Source organism: Pteropus alecto, unplaced genomic scaffold (genome assembly GCF_000325575.1).
Source record: "Pteropus alecto unplaced genomic scaffold, ASM32557v1 scaffold75, whole genome shotgun sequence".
NCBI classification, from domain to species: domain Eukaryota; kingdom Metazoa; phylum Chordata; class Mammalia; order Chiroptera; family Pteropodidae; genus Pteropus; species Pteropus alecto.
In genome coordinates, this window is record NW_006440638.1 from 18087964 (window position 1) to 18106350 (window position 18387).

Here is an 18387-nt window from a genome sequence, read left to right on the forward strand (position 1 = left end):
ATACTCTACTCTTTGAAAGAGCAGTGTCGGTAACATTCTGGCATAGCATAAAAGCAATTCACATGGTAATCAGCTGTAAATGTAATAATAGGGTAGTTGAAATTTGTGTTTTAAAACACATTCTTGCACAATTACTTCGCCTATTAAATTCATACAGAAAGCTGAGATTGGAAATCAAGATTGATATCACATATCTGCTAAGTGGCTGTCTGGGTAGAAAATGAAAATTATGCGGAAAGTTAAAATTCACAGACCAAATTGACAAAATAGTAAAATTCCAATTGATCTGATTCTCAGTAGCTAATGCTTTTACAATTTTTCTTATAAAAACTATGATTTAGAAATTATGAGGCTCTCTTTAAATCATTGATTAGCTGTTCTTGTTTAAATGCCTCTATTTCAATATAATTCTTAAATTTCAGCTAATTGAATTTTAGAATGTAAGAAACCTTTTAAAGAACATGACTTTAAAATTAAGAATTTTACTCAGTCTATGGCCATACCATCCTGAATAAGCTCGATCCCATCTGATCTCGGAAGCTAAGCAGCTTTGGGCCTGGTTTGTGCTTGCATGGGAGACCACCTAGGAAGATCAGGTGCTGTACATGTAAAAAAAATAAAATAAAATAAGGGATTGAAAACTGACAAGGTCCTGGCAATCTGTGAGGTCAACCAAGGGTTGCCTCACCTAAAAAAAATTAAAATAAAATAAAATTAAGAATTTTAAAAGTCAGCTCTTAAACTTATTTTTACTTAGGAATTTAGAGCTTGTCTTTTTCCATGACATAATAAGAGGGTTTTTTTTTTTTTTTTTGGTAACAGCTTTATTAAAATATAATTCCCATGCCATAAAAGTTATCTTTATAAAGTGTTCAATTCATTGATTTTCAGTATATTAGCAAAATTGTACAACCATAACTACTGTCTAATTCTAAAACATTTTCATTTCCCCATAAGGAAATTGAGCACTGATTAGCAGTCATCCCATTCTCTTTTCACCCCAGTACCTAGCAATCACTAATCTCCTTTCTGTCTCTATAGATTTGCCTATTCTGGACATTTCATATAAATGGAATCATACAATATGTGGCCTTTTGTGACTGGCTTCTTTCACTTAACATAACGTTTTCAAGGTTCATCAATGCTATAGAACAGGAAATCTTTGCCTGAGCTTTTAAGGAACAATGAGGCTCTTGATATAGATAAGATGCTAGTCTCCCTGCATTCTCTCTGTCCTGATTTACCAATGCATTCTCCACACCACAGCCAAAATGTTTTCTTACACCTATATCAGTTGATATCCCTTCCATCTGCCCTCAACAAATCTAAATAGGCCCTATCTAGCTGCTCTGGATTACCTCTCCAGCTCCATCAGGCTCTTCTCTTTAGTCCCTGACATGCTCCCTCCAGCCAGAAGTACCTACTCGCACTGTTCCCTCTACCTTCATTCAGCTGCTCTTTTGTCTCTTTTAGTTAATTTCTTAGATTCGTTCTTCAGATCTCAACTCAAGTGTCACTTGTTCAAGTTTAGGTCATGTTCCTTAATTACTTTTCTTTGTAGCATTTATTCAGTCTCTAATTATACCCCACCAATGTGACTATTTCATTAATTTTTATATCCACATCCTATATCATAAACTTTCAGAGACTAGAGATCATGTCTATGTGGCACATTTTAAAAAATTCATAGTTCCTGGCCCATAGGACGTGCTCCCTTTGCCTCTAAGAATTTAAAAAATATTTTAGTAGTTTTCATGTTTGGAATGTTTATGAATAGTAGAATACTTTGACTTGGAAACTCTGTCAACCAGAATATTGAACTGACCTTTGTCTGACCAGGCTGTGTAATAGAGTTCACTGTTCTTTGTTTAATGTTAACCACACTGGTCAATAACAGTGGGTTAGAACCATGCAGAGAGCAAAGGAAATGAGGAATTAACATAAAAAGCCATCCAAATTTTATATCAAAACAATCCTCTCCCTCTTTTCCTCCCTCTCCCTTTCCCTTCCCCTTCCCTCTCCTTTCCCTCCTTACTCCCTCCCTTCTTCTCTCACAGCTAGAGGTGAAAATCTTTTAAATTAAATTATAGAGCTTTTTCTTCTCCAAATGAGAATCAGTTTATATTTGTGATATATATATATACACATACACACATACATATATACACACATAACAACGCTACATTTTTATAGAACAATAAATGACATGATCTCATCTTTTTACAAGGTAATTATATTAGAAAATCTCTTAAAAGTTCTGCACACAGTTGATTTAAATGCCTTTAAAAACATATGATAAACTTTGGCAGATTTCCTCTTACAAAGAATAATTGATATCCCGAGGGACCAAATGAAATGTTATGGGAATTCCTGTCTTAAAGATGTTATAAAATTCAAACTCTATATTGAGCATCAGTCTAAACCAGTGCTTCCAAACTGGGGGTGATTTTATCCCTCCTTCTCCACCAGGGGGGTATCTGGCAACGTTTGGAAACATTTGTGTTTGTCACAACTGAGGTTTGGGAGCTATTGGCATCTAGTGAGTAGAGGCCAGGGATGCTACTAAACATCCTATCATGCATTGGTCAGCTCCTGCAACAAAGAATTATCCAGCCTAAATGTTAATAATGCCAAAGTTGAGAAAACCTAGTCTATATAAAATTAGCATTCTGAGATATTATTAAAATAAAACTAAATGGTTCCTTATTCCTTTTTGATGAGCAGTTCGTGGAAATTCTTGAATAATAAAACACGTCTGCCTTTGTTCACTCAACCAGCATTTCTTTAGCAGCTACTTCATGACAGGGACTGGGCTAAGCACTACAAATACATGGTTTAAAATATATGGCATTTATTATTCATATGCTTACCGTCAGAAAAATATACACCTCACCTGGGATTTAGAGAGACCTAATACGGTTAAAGAGACATAATACAGTTGGAATGTATTCTAAAGGTTGATAAAATTTAGGAAGAGGAAGAAAGGACATTCCTGGCAGGGAGACTAGCACAGCAGAGGAAGAGAAGTGTGAACAAGGATCTGCAAACTTTTTGATGTTAGTTGTGTAGCATTGAAAGCAAAGAAAGGCATTTCTTTGAGATAAGGCTAAAAGGACAGGTAGGGCACAGGATGGAGGTTCTTGTGTGCAGATTAAGGAGATAGAGGGAAGGGGAAGCAAGGTACAGGGTTTAAGCAGCAGAATAATGTAATCTAATTTGCATTTTATACAAATAACTTTAGCTACCCTGAAAATGATGATTCTAAGGAGTCAAGATTAGATGCAGGGGGACCGATTAGTAAGTTGTTGCAATACTCTAGGTAAGATATAATGAGTGCTTGGACTTAAGTAATGGCAGTTGGCTAGAGAGAAGGACTTGGAGAGATATTAATGAGACAGAATCAGCAGGGTAGTGATTGGTTGAATGGGAGGGCTAAGAAAGAAGGAGTGAATGGGTCCTAATCCAATGACTGGTGTCTTTATAAAATAAGGAAAATTTGGACACAGACACACAGAGAGAGGAATACCATGTGACAGCAGAGACAGAGATTGGAGCGATGCGTCTACAAGCCAAAGAATGTCAAGGATTGCCAGCAAGGGCCAGGAGCTAGGGAGTGGGCGAGGAACAGATTCTCCCTCAGAGCCTCCAAAAAGGAATCGAGTCTGTGAGTGAATACATTTTTGCTATTTGAGCCACCTAGTTTGTGGTAATTTGTAATAGAAATCCTAGGAAACTAAGGCACATATCATGGTTAGAAAATTAAAATAAATAAATAAAAGATAGTAATACAACAAATCACAAATAAAACACCTTGGTTTTTTCATTTCATGAAATATTTTGGAAATCTGGTCAACATCAGCACATACACATCTACCTTTTCTTTTTAAGCTGCTGTGTATCAGAAATACCAATGTTTGGTTGAGGGACAAAGAAGGAGAAGGGGAAGGTAAGTAGGAGGAGAGTTAGCCAAGAGTAGCATCCTGGAAAGGGAAAGTTTCAAGAAGACCTGTCATTAACTGGATCTGATGAAAAATCAGAACTGAAAAATATTTTTGTCATTGGCACTGTGGAAGTCTTAGGCAATCAGTGTAAGAACATTTCAGCAGAGCTAGAGTAGCAGAAGTTAATATTAAGTAAAAGATCTTTATTGTCTAGGTGCCCATTCTCTGAGATAGGACAAAATAATAGACAGGACAAATAATTATGCAGAATGATGTGTAGTTAAGTGTGAGATACAACGGTAGAATTAAGATTGGAAATCATAAATCATAAAAGGTGCAAAAGGCAATATTATATTTAGCATGGCTTCAGAAGTCAATATGGATATGCACCCACCTTGAGCTCTGTCTGTCTGAAAAGGTGTTAGACCATAAGACTTTTAGACTAGTATATTTCACCTCTCAAAAAGTTGCCTGCTGTTAGGGTCAAGAACCATGTTTTATATTTATATAAATACACTCTCCTAACATTGAGTGCTAATTATATTCTGGGCACTGTGTCTGAAGCTTTGTCTCATTTAATTCTTAAAACCCTCTGTGAGGTAGGTCCTTTCAGTGTCTTCATTTCACAAATCATGAACTCAGGCCAATAAGTTATTTTTCCTAAGGTCACCCAGTTAGCAAGGAGAGGTGCCGGAATACAAATGCTGGGCTCACGAGACTCCAGATCCCAGGCTTTAACCACTCGGCAACAAAACACAGGGGGCAGAGGAAGAGAGAGGAGAGGGCATGCCCCTCTCACTGTTTAGCTGTGAATTGCTGATAACTATAACCAAGTTCTAGCTGAACTGTGTCCCCCAAACAGCATTGTCCAACCAGACTGAACTGACAGTGGGAGATCAAGAAAACCTTTGGGCCAAGTTCGTTCAGCTACAGGTAAAACAACAGTTAGCAGAGCCTTTCTGGAATATTGTCAAATTTAAATTTGTTTTTTACTATATAATACTATATAACATTTTCATTGCTTCTAAAAGATTTAAGCCACCAACAGAAGAACTGAGTTTGGTTCTAAGACTCAGTATAGAGGAAAGACCCTTAGCTATGTTAGTTTAAGATATGACCTTGGTGGGAGGGGTTGTGGAGGTCAGAACCTACTGGGGCCTGGAGCAGGGCCCCTGATTCAGTGGTCCCCTCCACTCTATAAGCCAATCTGCAATGCTTTATAAATACCTGTTTCTCTCTTTAAAGTATGTACAATATACATATTATATAGGTCTGTATACATATATGATATGTGTATAGTTTCAAGCATACACAAAAGTAAAGAGAATAAAATAGCAAATATTTATTTATATCAGAGATGGTATGTAAAATGTTTAACAGGCACCAGTCATCAGATAGGCAGAAGGATAGCCATAAACAAATGAAGGGGCTATACTGATAAACACAATTGACTGGCTGCTCTTTTCACCCCAACTCCTAAAAAAATTCTTCTAGTCACCGTAATAGAAGAGCACACTTTGAGACTGAGCTAGTGTTTTTATAAGCAATATCTTTATAAAAAAATTTTTAAGTAAATTTTTATAAAATTTCTTTACTGTGCTTGGTCTATTATTAGAATTCAATAAATGTTATTTATTTATGTTTCTAATAAAACATGGAATAACCAATTCACATGTTAGTCATAAATTACATAGAAACATGGGTTCTGTCAACACAGTGCAATTTCTATTTATTTCATTGTCTCACCCAAAATATTCCTAACCCGCTCCTTGATTTTATGCCTTCTAAGGGCCAGAAATAGGGTAAATAAGAGAAAGAGTTAAGAAGAGGGTAAGAAATGATAAGCCAGTGTTTTTGTTGTGCATAGTCATTGGGGTCTGCCTTTTATAGTAATTCCCTGTGTTGGCAAGTCAGAAGTGTTTTGGCTGGAAATCTCCACTTCAATACAGCAGAAAAAATGTGTTTATTGCTAATTTTGCTGGTAGAATAGTTATATGGGAAACCAACTCCCAAGTTAAGGAGGATGTTCCTGTCCCTCATAATATATACGTATTAATTCATTTTACCAATTCTTGTGCATCCCAGACATGGCCATAATACAAAGAATACTTCTCTCTGGATCTATGAACCCTATCATAAAATAGTAGTGGCAAGAGTGTTTGATAAATCTGGGAGATAATGAAACCTGACTTACCTACCTCACAGGCTTTTTGGAAAGATAAAACGAAATAATGGATGTGAGTGTGTTTTTAAAAAGCAAAAAATGCTATAAAAGTCAAGGTGGATTTTTTCGTGGCTTGGTTGTAAAATTGTTTTCTATCGTAGTCATCATTTTTCAGCTCTTTTTCATATACACATGAAAAAAGTATTCACATTCTTTTTTCTCTGACCTCAAAAATTAGGAATTTTTATCTGTTCCTTTATGAAGGTAGTATCACTTAGATTTACATGAAATTCTTAGTTTCTCATTTATTGTTTTTACACTGTCCAAGGTGAGTTTCAGATAAGTACATAGTTCATTCTCTAAGGCCTAGTAATCTTTGACCAAATCTAAGCAACATAGACGAAAGGATTTCCCTGGGAGTAACATCTCCAGTCCAATTCTAATATCTATGGATCAAACTGTTGATAAATTAATACTGTGATATACCAACATGTTATGTCACCCACATGGATAATAACATACAACCAGTTAATTTATAGATGTCTTTTTTTTTTTCCTGAAATGGAAGCTGTAACCATTTCAGACTCCCCATTCAAATGTATCTTGTTGGTCTTTCTTCTAAGGCATCATTAATTTTTTTAGCCTAGACAGTAATTTCTTCAACTCCAATAGCTGTCATTTATAAAAGAAGAGATTGGAGAAATAATGTAATAATACATATTTGAATGGTTTTTATTTTCTAACAATGTGTAGCTTTTTATAAATAAAACCAAAGACATGAAACAAGAAATAAAATGAAAATGTGAGCTGTATATATTTGTCTCTGAATGCTAGTTGAGTAAGGAATGAGTCCCCAGATGAAAGCAGTGTGAGTCATTTCAAATCTAACAACTTCTTATTATCATAAAATTGCATTGATGTATTTGTAAAACTCCATGAAGAATTCTACAAGGAACTTTTGATCTTGGCAGGATCCAGGGGTAGAGATGTAGAATGAAGAGGGAATATTTGTGTTTTTTATCCAGTGGATTTTGCAACACAGTCACATTTAATTTGTTAATAAAAGAGGTATCAGATTTTTAGACTAAAGTAATAAGAATGAGATTTGAAGAGAAAAATAATTGCATTTCCCTGCATGGAATGTTAGAATAAAAGAGACTTAGCATCTAGTTTAGGTATAGATCTTTCTACATCTCACTTACATTGCTAATTAGTCCCTGCATTCCTTTCTGCCAAACCTTTAGATGACCTCAGAATCCTTCTCAACAGACCTCCGGGCAGCCATTACTAGACAATTAGAGGTTTCACATGAGTGAAATCTTTATCAATACCCCTACAGAGCATTTCAAATAATCACCTTTAATTTCCTTCAAAATATATTACAAATATTTCTTGTGCACTGCTATATTCCAGACATTGGGCATATACACCAATAAAGAGATCTCAATCTCTCCCTCAAAGAGCTTATAGTGTAGAGAGGGGAAAGTGAAGTTAACAAGTGATTAAAATACAGTGTACTAAGAGCCAAGATGGAGGTATACACAGGCTACATACAGGAGGGCCTCATAACATAACCTAGGGTTAGACTTGATATTTTTCTTAAGAGATGATGCCTGTCTTTATCTTATCTCAGATTCCTTTGTGCTATTGAAAGTTATTGAGGATTTCTCAAAAAGTGTAACATAGAATTACAAGTGTAACATAGAATTCAGCAATTCCGCTTCCAGATATAGACTCAAAAGAACTGAAATACAGTCTCAAACAGATACCTGTACACAAAGTTCATTGCAACATTATACACGAAAATGTTTGTCAACAGGTGAATGGATAAACAAAATGTGGTACGTATATGCATGTTATAAAGTATTATTCAGCCTGAAAAAGGAATGGGATTCTGGTACATGCAACAACATGAATGAACTGTGAAAACATTATGCTAAGTGAAATAAGCCAGATACAGAAGGACAAATATTGTATGATTCTACTTATATTGCGTACCTAGAATAGGCAATTCATAAAAACGGAAAGTAGAATAGAGGTTACCAGGAGCTGGAGGGTGGAGAGGAATAGGGAATTGTTGTTTAATGGATACAGAGTTTCAGTTTTGGTTGATGAAAAAGTTCTTGAAATGAATAGTGGTGATGGTTGCACAACTTTGTGAATATACTTGCTGCCACTGACTTGTACACCTAAAAATGATTAAAAGTGTAAATTTTATGTGAGTTATATCTATCTCTATTTACTGATTTCAAAATTAAAATAGAAAAAAATTTAAAATTATTTATTAATATTTTAAAAGTAAAATAATAAACCCATTGCATGTTAAATAAATAACATATTTGGTAAAAATAATTATATTTTCCAAAACAATAAAAACAGTGACAAGAGTTGTATTGCTTTATATTTTGACAAATATCTTTAATGTCTATGATTAATAGAAAACAACCAGATTCTCATATCTGCTTCTATATTCAGTTTATTATGATATGTTGTTTTGTCAAAATATGAGAAGAAAATCCAGCTTCATGAATATAAATAGTTAGAAAAGAGAGGTATATTTTAAGGGCCTGTTCAGATAGTTTTAGGTGTTCTTTTTTGATATTATATCAAAACTGGACAAGTGGTAGTTTTTAAAGGTTTGTTGCTGGGGGAGCAGGGAGGTAGCTGGGGTAAAAGGGGTCAAATATGAGGTGACAGAAAGAAATCTAACAATGGGCAATGAACACACAATGCAACATATATATATATGCTTTACTGTTAAAATTTATACCTGAAACTTACTGGATTTCATTAACCAATGTCACCGTAATAAAAAAATAAGTAAAATTAAAAATAAATTTAAAAAAATTGTTAGTAATTAATACTGACACAATTCCTGAAGATCCTTTTGTAGCCAAAAGTATATTTAATAAATACATTGTTTATGCAATTTTACTGTTTAAATCATACCCTTGTTAGGAGGCATGATTGTAATTTGCTCTATAATATATATATTATATTGTGCTAAATATTAAACAAAAACAAAAAACAAACAAAAAACAACAAAAAAAATAAAGGTATGTTGCAATATGGAACCTAACCTTATATTAATAAACTTTTGTATGTTGTTAAATTACAATTCATTGATCTTGTACTTTGAAAGGATTTTATACTTATGTATAATCTTGTAACACCATGTTTTGGGTATTTGGGAAATAGGAAATAACTGACTTTTGCAGATCTTCCAAATGTTGACAAGTTTCACTACATAATATATTTAAAAATCACATATATTACTACTGCCACAAATCTCATCAGATAAGTTCTGGAAGCTGTTGGTCTCACAGGGAGGACACAACATTCTATGTTTTCTAACTTTCTAAATTTTCACTTGAAAATTAACTTATTATTGTCAACAAATACTGTCAGTTGTTTTGAGGAAAAAGGTGCACTTACTTAGTTCGTTCTTGAGAAATGTTTTGACAAATGTCTGCTAAGTCTAAATAAGCATAATTTGTTCCATGAGAAAAGCAGCTAGTTCAGTTTGCAACTCAAACTATTACAGAAATGCTCCCTGGCCCAGACGTAGCCATTGAACTTGGTTATGCTGCTTAAGTACTTGATGCATATTTCCCATTTTGTCACACAGCGCATTACAAAGACTTGTATTCAAGAATTGAAATTTAATAAAACTAATCATTTATACTTTTTCAGTGAAGACATTCTTTAGTGAAACTGGCTTAAAAAAAAAAAAAAAACGAATTGCATAGTAGTGAAGAATACAACAATTTCTACTACAGCTCGATGCCACTGCCTTGATTCATGCTATGGCACCAACAATTTTCCCACATTTGTTTTTACATCATTAGTGCAAATGTCAATACAATGAAGAAAATAAGTAACATTTTAATATTATAATGAAAATTCTTTTGACCTTACAGATTGCCAGAAGTCAGCAGATTTTCAGAGCCACTATTCTAGGAAAGGAAGAAATACATGTAACAGTCTAAAGGAGGCAGATAAAATAAATCCATAAAATTGCTTGCAACTTAATCTTTTGATTAAGTAATTAATAAGTGTCTACTATTTCCAAGCACTACTGAGGCACTGGGTGTACAGTGATGAACAGAATTGGTCATCTCTTTTCTCAGGGAGATTTCATTTAGGCAGGGGATTAGGTAAGGTAAGGGTTGAGATCAAAAAAGAAAATATACGAATTATTTCATTGTATGCATATATTACAATTTATTTATCCATTTATCTATTAAGAGACATTTAGGTTATTTCCATTTTTTTTTTTAGCTATGAAGAATAAACGTATGAATTTTTGTGCACAAGTCTCTTTTTGGACATATGTTTTCATTTCTCCTGAGTAAATAACTAGCTGTGCAATTGCTTGGGAGATAAGCAGTTCTCAACAGGGGGTGATTTTGGCATTGTCTGGAGACATTTTTTTTTTTATGACTGTGGAGGTGCTTCTGGCATCTAGTGAGCAGAGGCCAGGAGTACTGCTAAACATCTTGTAATGCACAGCAAACAACCTTCTGGCCCCAAATGTCGATAGTGTTGAGATTGAGAAAACTTGGATTAGATATATGTGTCAATTTTAAGGCAACTTCTAAACTGTTTTCTAATGAAACTGTACTATTTTGCATTCCCAGTAGCAGTGTATGAGAGTACCAGTTGTTCTACATCCTTGTCAACTCTTGATATTGTCAGTCTTTTTAATTTTAGCCATTCCAGAAGGAGTGCAACAATATTTTATTGTGTACATTTTCTTATTGACTAACAAAGTTGAGCATCTTTTAATGTATTTATTGGTCATTGGTATATCTTGTATCGTGAAATGTCTGTTCAAATCTTTTAACTATTTTGTCTTTTTATTATTGAGATTTACGAATTCTTTCATATTCTTTTTTAATGATAAATATACTTAACATAAAATTTACCATTTTAACCATTTTAAAGTGTACAGTCCAGTGATGCTTTAAACATTCTTAATTCAAGGTTTTTATTTGATATTTTCACCCAGTCTGAGGCTTGCCTTTACAATTTCTCTGCAGGTTATTTTTGTTTTAAATTTTGTTGTAGCCTATTTTACTACTTTTTCCTTTATGATTAATTTTTTTTGGTATTGTCTAAGAAATCTCTGCCTTAAAACCTTCTGAAAATATTCTACATTTTCTTCTAGAAGTATCATAAATTAGTTTTATATTTATATCTATGTTTCATTTCAAGTAAATTTTTGTGTATAGTATAAGGTAGAGGTTGAGTTTCATTTTTTAAATACAATATACTATACAATGGAATATTACTCACTCATAAGAAGACATGAAATACTGCCATTTGCAACAACCTGGATGGACCTCGAGATAATCATGCTAAGCGAAATAAGCCAGACTGAAAAAGTTGAAAATCACATGATATCACTTATATGTGATATATAAACCTAAAAGCAACAAATGAACAGGACAAATGGAGACTCAGGGACATTGACAATAGACTAGTGATTACCAGAGGGTAGGGTGTCAAATATATGGGGGTTGCGGGGGTGAAGTGAGTAAAGGGGATCAAATATGTGGTAGCTGAAGGAAACTGGACTCTGGGTGGTAATCACACAATAGAATATACACATGTCAAATTATGATGTACACCTGAAAATTATATAATTGTATTAACCAATATTACCCCAATAAACTTAAAAATATACATAAAAAAATACAATATACATTTGATCCAACATAGTTTGTTGAAAAACTGTTCTTTCCCTGTTGAATTATCTTTCTACTTCTGTTTTAATTACTGTAGATTTAAAGTAAGTCTTGAAATCAGGTGATGTGAGTCTCCCAATTTAGTTTTTTTAAAAAAAATTTTGATTATTCTAAACTCTTCGAAATTCCAAATAAATTTTATAATTACTTTGTCAGCTTCTATAAGACAAATCTTGATGAGATTTTGATTAGAACTGTTGAATCTATAGAACCATGTGAAGAGAGCTGATACTTTAATAATATTCAAACTTATAATCTATGAAGATGATATGTATGCCTTTTCATTTATTTATGCCTTCTTTAATTTCTTTCAGCAATGTTGTGTTTTTTGTTTTTTTTTCAGTGTGCAGGTTGTACTTTTTTCTCCTTAAACTTATTCCTAAATGTTTATTTTTTATGCTATTATAAATGGTGTTTTATAATTTAATTTTCTGATTATTGATAGAATAGAGAAATGCAATTCATTTTTGTATACTGAACTTATATCCTATAATTTGCTAAATTCACTTACTAATTCTAAAAATTTAAAAAAATAGATTGTTTTTGACTTTCTATGTAGACAATCAAGTTATATGTGCCAGGTACTGTAATTCATGTAACCAATCTTTTATTGATGGACATTTAGATTTATAAAAATATTTAGCTGTTAAAATTAATGTTGCAATGAATAGCCTTGTACATAAATCATTTATCTGTAGGATAAATTCCCACAGGTGGAATTGATATATCAAATATTATTTGTATTTGTAAGTGGTTAGATATTGCTAAATTGTCCTCCTTTGGCAATCCAGATATTTCAAAATCTTTATTCAAAAGCTTATTCCAAAAGTATTCATTTCTCAAGTCCTATACTGTTTTCTACTTGCTGCAAGAACTTTTCTTCTGTGGACTGGAGGAAGGAAGAAGAGAAATAACAGTTTTTGGAGACGATTTTCATATGAAACTTAAAATTCTTTATGAAACACAAGATATAAAAGAAAAGAAAATTATTTAAGGTTGTACTATCTATCATGTGTTATTCTTGTTTATCTATGTACATAAATCCTCACTACCATTCTGTGAAGTTTGTTTCATTTTATTTATTCAAAGATGAAAAAAGAGGGCCCAGAATGGTTAAATATCCCACCCAAATTTGTGGTAATGGCTGTTCAACAGAATCCAGAAGATTTTTTTCTCTCCCTTAAGAGGGACATGTCTATAAATGGGGAGATTCTATTTTTTATCACAATCAAGCTCCATATGCCCTTTGATGGTAAATCTGTCTCATCCCTGATTATTGTGTTAGGATGCACTGTTGACCATATATTTTGACCATTAAGTTTTGATTTACCCCAAACTTGGTTAAACTATGAAATCCATCAGAAGATAGCACAGAGTTGAATTCTCTGATTTTTTTCATAGTTCTGTAGAATATCTTATCTAATAATAGCATTTTCAGTTACACAATCTATGATAAGGCAATCAGATCTTTTGCTTAAGGATATAAATTAATTGCTGGCAGAAGTCAGTCAAGAGAAAGTATATATGTTTTGACTAGAGTCCAGTAACTAAGGAGTCTTAATTCAGGCAGACCATTGATTTCTAGGTGACCTGAGGCAAGATATTTAATCATGACTGTTTCAAGCATTCTATCTGTAAAATGGGAGTGAGGAGATCATTACTGGGAACAATCACTAATAATGTATTTGGCATAAAATTAGTCATGATTTCTGATGCAACATGAAATGTGAACTGGGTAAGAGAACAGACTTTATAGCCATACAGACCTGGGTTTGAACCTCCCTCAACTGCTTACTGGATGTGTGACCTTAAGAACCTCAACAACTTTTTAAGTATTTTTTTTTATCTGAAAAATGATTATTTCAGTAGTACCTACCTTCTATGGTTGTTGTAAAAATTAAATGAGATCACAAGAATAAAATGTTTAGCAGAGGGCCTAGACACAAGAAATACTCATTAAATCATAACTGCTATTATTATTATTATTTCATATTTCTGCTCATTCCTATCCTGAAATCTCTTTAGCACTGGCCTTTGGGGCAGATTTCTGTACAGTGTGAACCAGTTTTGTGTCTTTAATATGGCTCTCTGCTCAGCTAAATTAAAACACAGAGATAAAGCTCTATCTGACCTTGTTGGCGATTAGCTTTTGCTTTTTCATGCATGAGATTTGATTATCTTTATCTTTGTCTTAGCTTTGTGTTACCTACACACCACAAAATTATCCCAACCTTTTAATATGCTGTCACAAACATTTATCTTTTTAACCTTCAATGGAATTGTGAAAATGTTGCCTGCTCTTGAATACATCTATCTCATGTAATGTGAAATTACTAGTATTTAAGTTGAATACATACAGCATGGTCAGTTAGGTACCATGTGCTTTGATTCATCCTTGCCACTAGATGGCACTATAATAGAACACATTTATTACAGTTATCCTTTCCTATCTAGGAAAACATGCCATAGAAATAGGAGCCAAAGAGTAGCCTTCCTATGTGAAACTGAAATTGAGAGGGTTAGAAATAGAGACATTTCATAAGTAGAAGAATTTAGTGTTTGAGTATTAAGTGTTTTGTGTTCCTCCAAAAGCATTCCTGAATCAAAGACTGTAAGCATGTTTATTTGAGAGGTGATTTGGGGGGTAGGGATGAGGGAGCAGGAAGATAGAAATGGGAAAAGAGAAAGAACATAGATACATAAGGGTGATGTTTCAACACTGTCACTGCGGACAACAGGGCTTAATTCTCCTGAAATATCCTAAGAAGCACATAGGATGCCTCTCAGAATTGTCCACATAATGGTTAGAAGGCAGGAATGTTTATCCATTAACTCCTGTCCTTTGGTCAAGATTTTCCCCTGATATTTCCCTGCACATATGTAAGGGCCAAGAAAGCTCCTGCTAGCATTCAAGACAGCAGTGGAGCAGAAAGTAGAAATACTCTATGTGGGCTACAGGTGGGATGCTCAGGTGAAACAAATCTAAGCTTGCATTAAATTATCTATTCCAACCTGGCTAAAATCAGATATAAGGCTAGGTGGATGTGATTCAAGGCACCAGATGTCTCTGTTGCAGCTACCTAATAAATCATGTACTCTGTAAATTCTTCCATTTGAAATAAACAAAGAATCCTAATGAACCATCTGCAACTCCATATCCTTAGGGGCTGCCCAATAGATATTATGGTAAACGTTTAGTGACTAGAAATAAATGGTTACTTTATGAAATTCACAGGAAGGAGATCCGTTGCCCTTTATATCCTAGTATGAAAGGTCCGAATCCTGCCCTTTATATTCCAGTATGGAAGGATTTCCACATCTTTTTATCCTTGTGTACTAGGATATAGGAGCAGGAGGTGCTTGTTGTTTTGGAGCTCAGTTTGCCAATAGGAAAAAAAATGGGTTGAGTAGTACGTAGAGAGGGAATTTATTGGACTAGTATTCAAGAGAGTTCAGAATCTGCATGTGATGTTGGGTAAATAATTTAGGCCACCCTAAACTAACTTTTGGGACCTCAGTGTTTTTATTGTAAAAGGAATATATTACTAAGTTCAATCATCTTAAGGTGTTTTTTAGTCTTAAGAGACTGTGGAAATTACACATATAGAAAAACTGTTGACTTTTGTAAATGAGAACATTGTATTCATATGTATATGTACATTTACATGATGATATTATGAGTTATTAGACATTGGGATTGATTATCCACTTGAACATGTGGAAATTTCCTTGATCTTTAAAAATAGAAATTCCTTTTTTAAAAAAATTCAGAATGATGTTAGATATGCAAGTAAATAGAAGTAATACTAATTCTAAGACATGTACAAATAATATGTATGAAATCTCTGTTCTTTTTTATTATTTAGTCATATTGCATTTTTTATTCTTAGAAAAACTAATAATTAATTATTATTTTAATGCAGGCAAGAAAAAGCATAAAATCACCTTTAAAGGTAGGGTAATCATATAATGTATTGGATATACTAGACATTTTTGAGAGTGAAAGGGGGCACTAGTAATAATTATTCCAGAATAAAAGATATAAATCAGAACCATCGCAGACAAGCTGGGATATAGTATCACCATATTTAAAGGTTGATTTCAACTTTCTTAGCAAGTAGTAAAGTAAATTAAAGCCCAGTTTTCTAGTATTAGACCTTTCTCACTGAAAACAACTACAAATTCTCAGTAAAATACAAAAAACAGCTGTTTGAAGTCATCAGACAATAACCAAGTTGCTCAAAACTCAAAGGACCACCATCAGAGAGAAGGGAAAAGCATAATATGAGAACAACATTTTCTGGTGCTTTTGCCTGTGTAACATTTCCTAATTTGCCTTGCAAGGCATAGAGACTGAAGAGAAAGCAGAAATCTAGGGCTTGCAGCAATATTATTAGGATGGGAAACCCAAAATTTAACTTCAGGGCTGTTAAAGTAGGCAAGACTTAAGGGCTAAGATCCTGAAGAAATGAGAACTTCAGAGAAGTGACCTAAGAACTCTCCATACAATTTCCCTTCAAGGCACTAGCAGATTCTTAAGCTGGTGTGAGTGGGATGAGAGGCTAAGAAACTCAGAGAAAATTAGTTGCTAAGGGGCTAAAAGGCTACTCAGTACTTTTGGAAGTCTCCAAGTACTAAGGAGAGACAAAAATTATAATTGAGAACCTGCAAAGGAGAAGAAATGTCACTAAATTCCCTAGTCTTTTAAAATAGACCTCTGAAGTGTTATAGCTGATGATGGGGCTAAATTAGTAATAGATCAGCCCTCACAAAGTCTTAAAAATAGTCTTCAATTCTTTCAGTCTCTAATTGGATCAAGGATTCCTGCCTTTTTAGGCAGAAGAAAATAAAATATTCTCTGGAGAAATATAACATTATCCATAGTCTCTATAATCCTCATGTATAATGTCAGTAGAAAATTCGAATCTATGAAAGTATGACCAAATGGAAGTTCTAGAGCAGAAAGAATTAAGAAAACAAAAGATAAGTTTATCTGCGGATTAAGTACAGCAAAATAGAGTATTAGTAAGTAGAAAGTATGTGAGTAGAAAATATTAAGTTTAAAGTGCATAGAGGAAAAATAAATGAAAAATAAAGATAGGAGCATAGGACACATTTAAGACTTGGTAGAAATGTCTAATATGTGTAATTGGAGTTCCAGAAGGAAAGGAGAGGTAAGATGGAGCAGAATAAATAAAGATACCTGGCCAAATAATTTTCAAAACTAATGAAAGATATCGAACTGCAGATTCATGAAGGCCTACAACCCCCAAACAGAATAAATATAATCATAACAAAAAGTGCTGACACATAATGAGAAAATCTAAATTGTATTCAGAGAAAAAGGACAAATTGCCTTTAAAACAGTAACAAAAAAAAAATAGCAGTTGACCTTTCAAAATAAATAATGAAAGCTAGGAGGTAATGGAAAATATATATATATACACATACACATACTGCAGAAAGAAAATAACTGCCAAAGAATTCTATGCCCGGTGGAAATATCCTTCAAAAATGAAGGTGAAATAAAGACATTTTCATTGAAATAAAAATAGAGAGAAATTGTTGCTAGAAAGCACACACTAAAATAAGCAGTAAGGGGAATTCTTCAGCAGGCAGTTAATGATCTTGGATGGAAGTGTGAAAATGCAGGAAAGAAAGAAGAGCAGCAGAAAACATGAATATATGGGTAAGTCTAATAAATATTAAGTCTTTCAAGCAATAATAATAAGGTCTAGTGGGTTTAAACTATATGCGGAATTAAAATACATGACGACAATTGCACAAAGGGCAGGAGAGGAGTAATTGGACTTAAAGTGTTGTGAAGTGATTGTACTATCTGAGAAGTGGTGCAATTACTAATTTCAGGTACATTAATAAATTCTGGATGTATGCTGCAATATGTAGGTAAACACCAAATGAATAAAAAATTGTATAAATAATCTAATAAAAAGATAACTGATAAAATTATTGTTTGGTTAATCAAAAAGAATGCAAGAAAGAAGAAAAAGAAACACAAAAGAGTTGGGATAAATGAAAAACATATAAAAGGTTGGAGATTTTTTTTAACACTCAATCAGAACTCACAATTTTTATTTTTGAATTGAGCTTAATTCTTTGTTATAGTTTGGCAACCCTTGACTATGTTAGTATTTCCTAACTTCTTTATTTTTTTATTATTTTTTAAATTTACTGTGGTGACTTTAGTTAACAAAATCCAGTTAAGTTTCAAGTATATAATTCAACCGTAAGTCGTATATATATATATTGCATTGCATGTTCGCTGCCCATAGTTAGATTTCTTTTAGTCACCAAATACGTGATCCCTTTTATCTCATCTACTTCACTCCCCCATCATCCCTGTGATAACCACTAGTCTACTGTCCATGTCCATGAGTCTCTATTTGTCCTATCTCGTTTGTTTGTTGTTTTTAGATTTATATCCCACATGTAAGTGATATCTTGTATTTTCAACTTTTTCTGTCTGGCTTTTTTCACTTAGCATATTATCTCGAGGTCCATCCATGTTGTC

General features: G+C 33.4%; 1 pseudogene; it reads left to right on the forward strand.

The window, feature by feature from the left end:
- The first annotated feature begins 489 nt into the window (after positions 1 to 489).
- LOC112484388 lies at positions 490 to 608 on the forward strand (annotated as a pseudogene).
- The last annotated feature ends 17779 nt before the right edge of the window (positions 609 to 18387 follow it).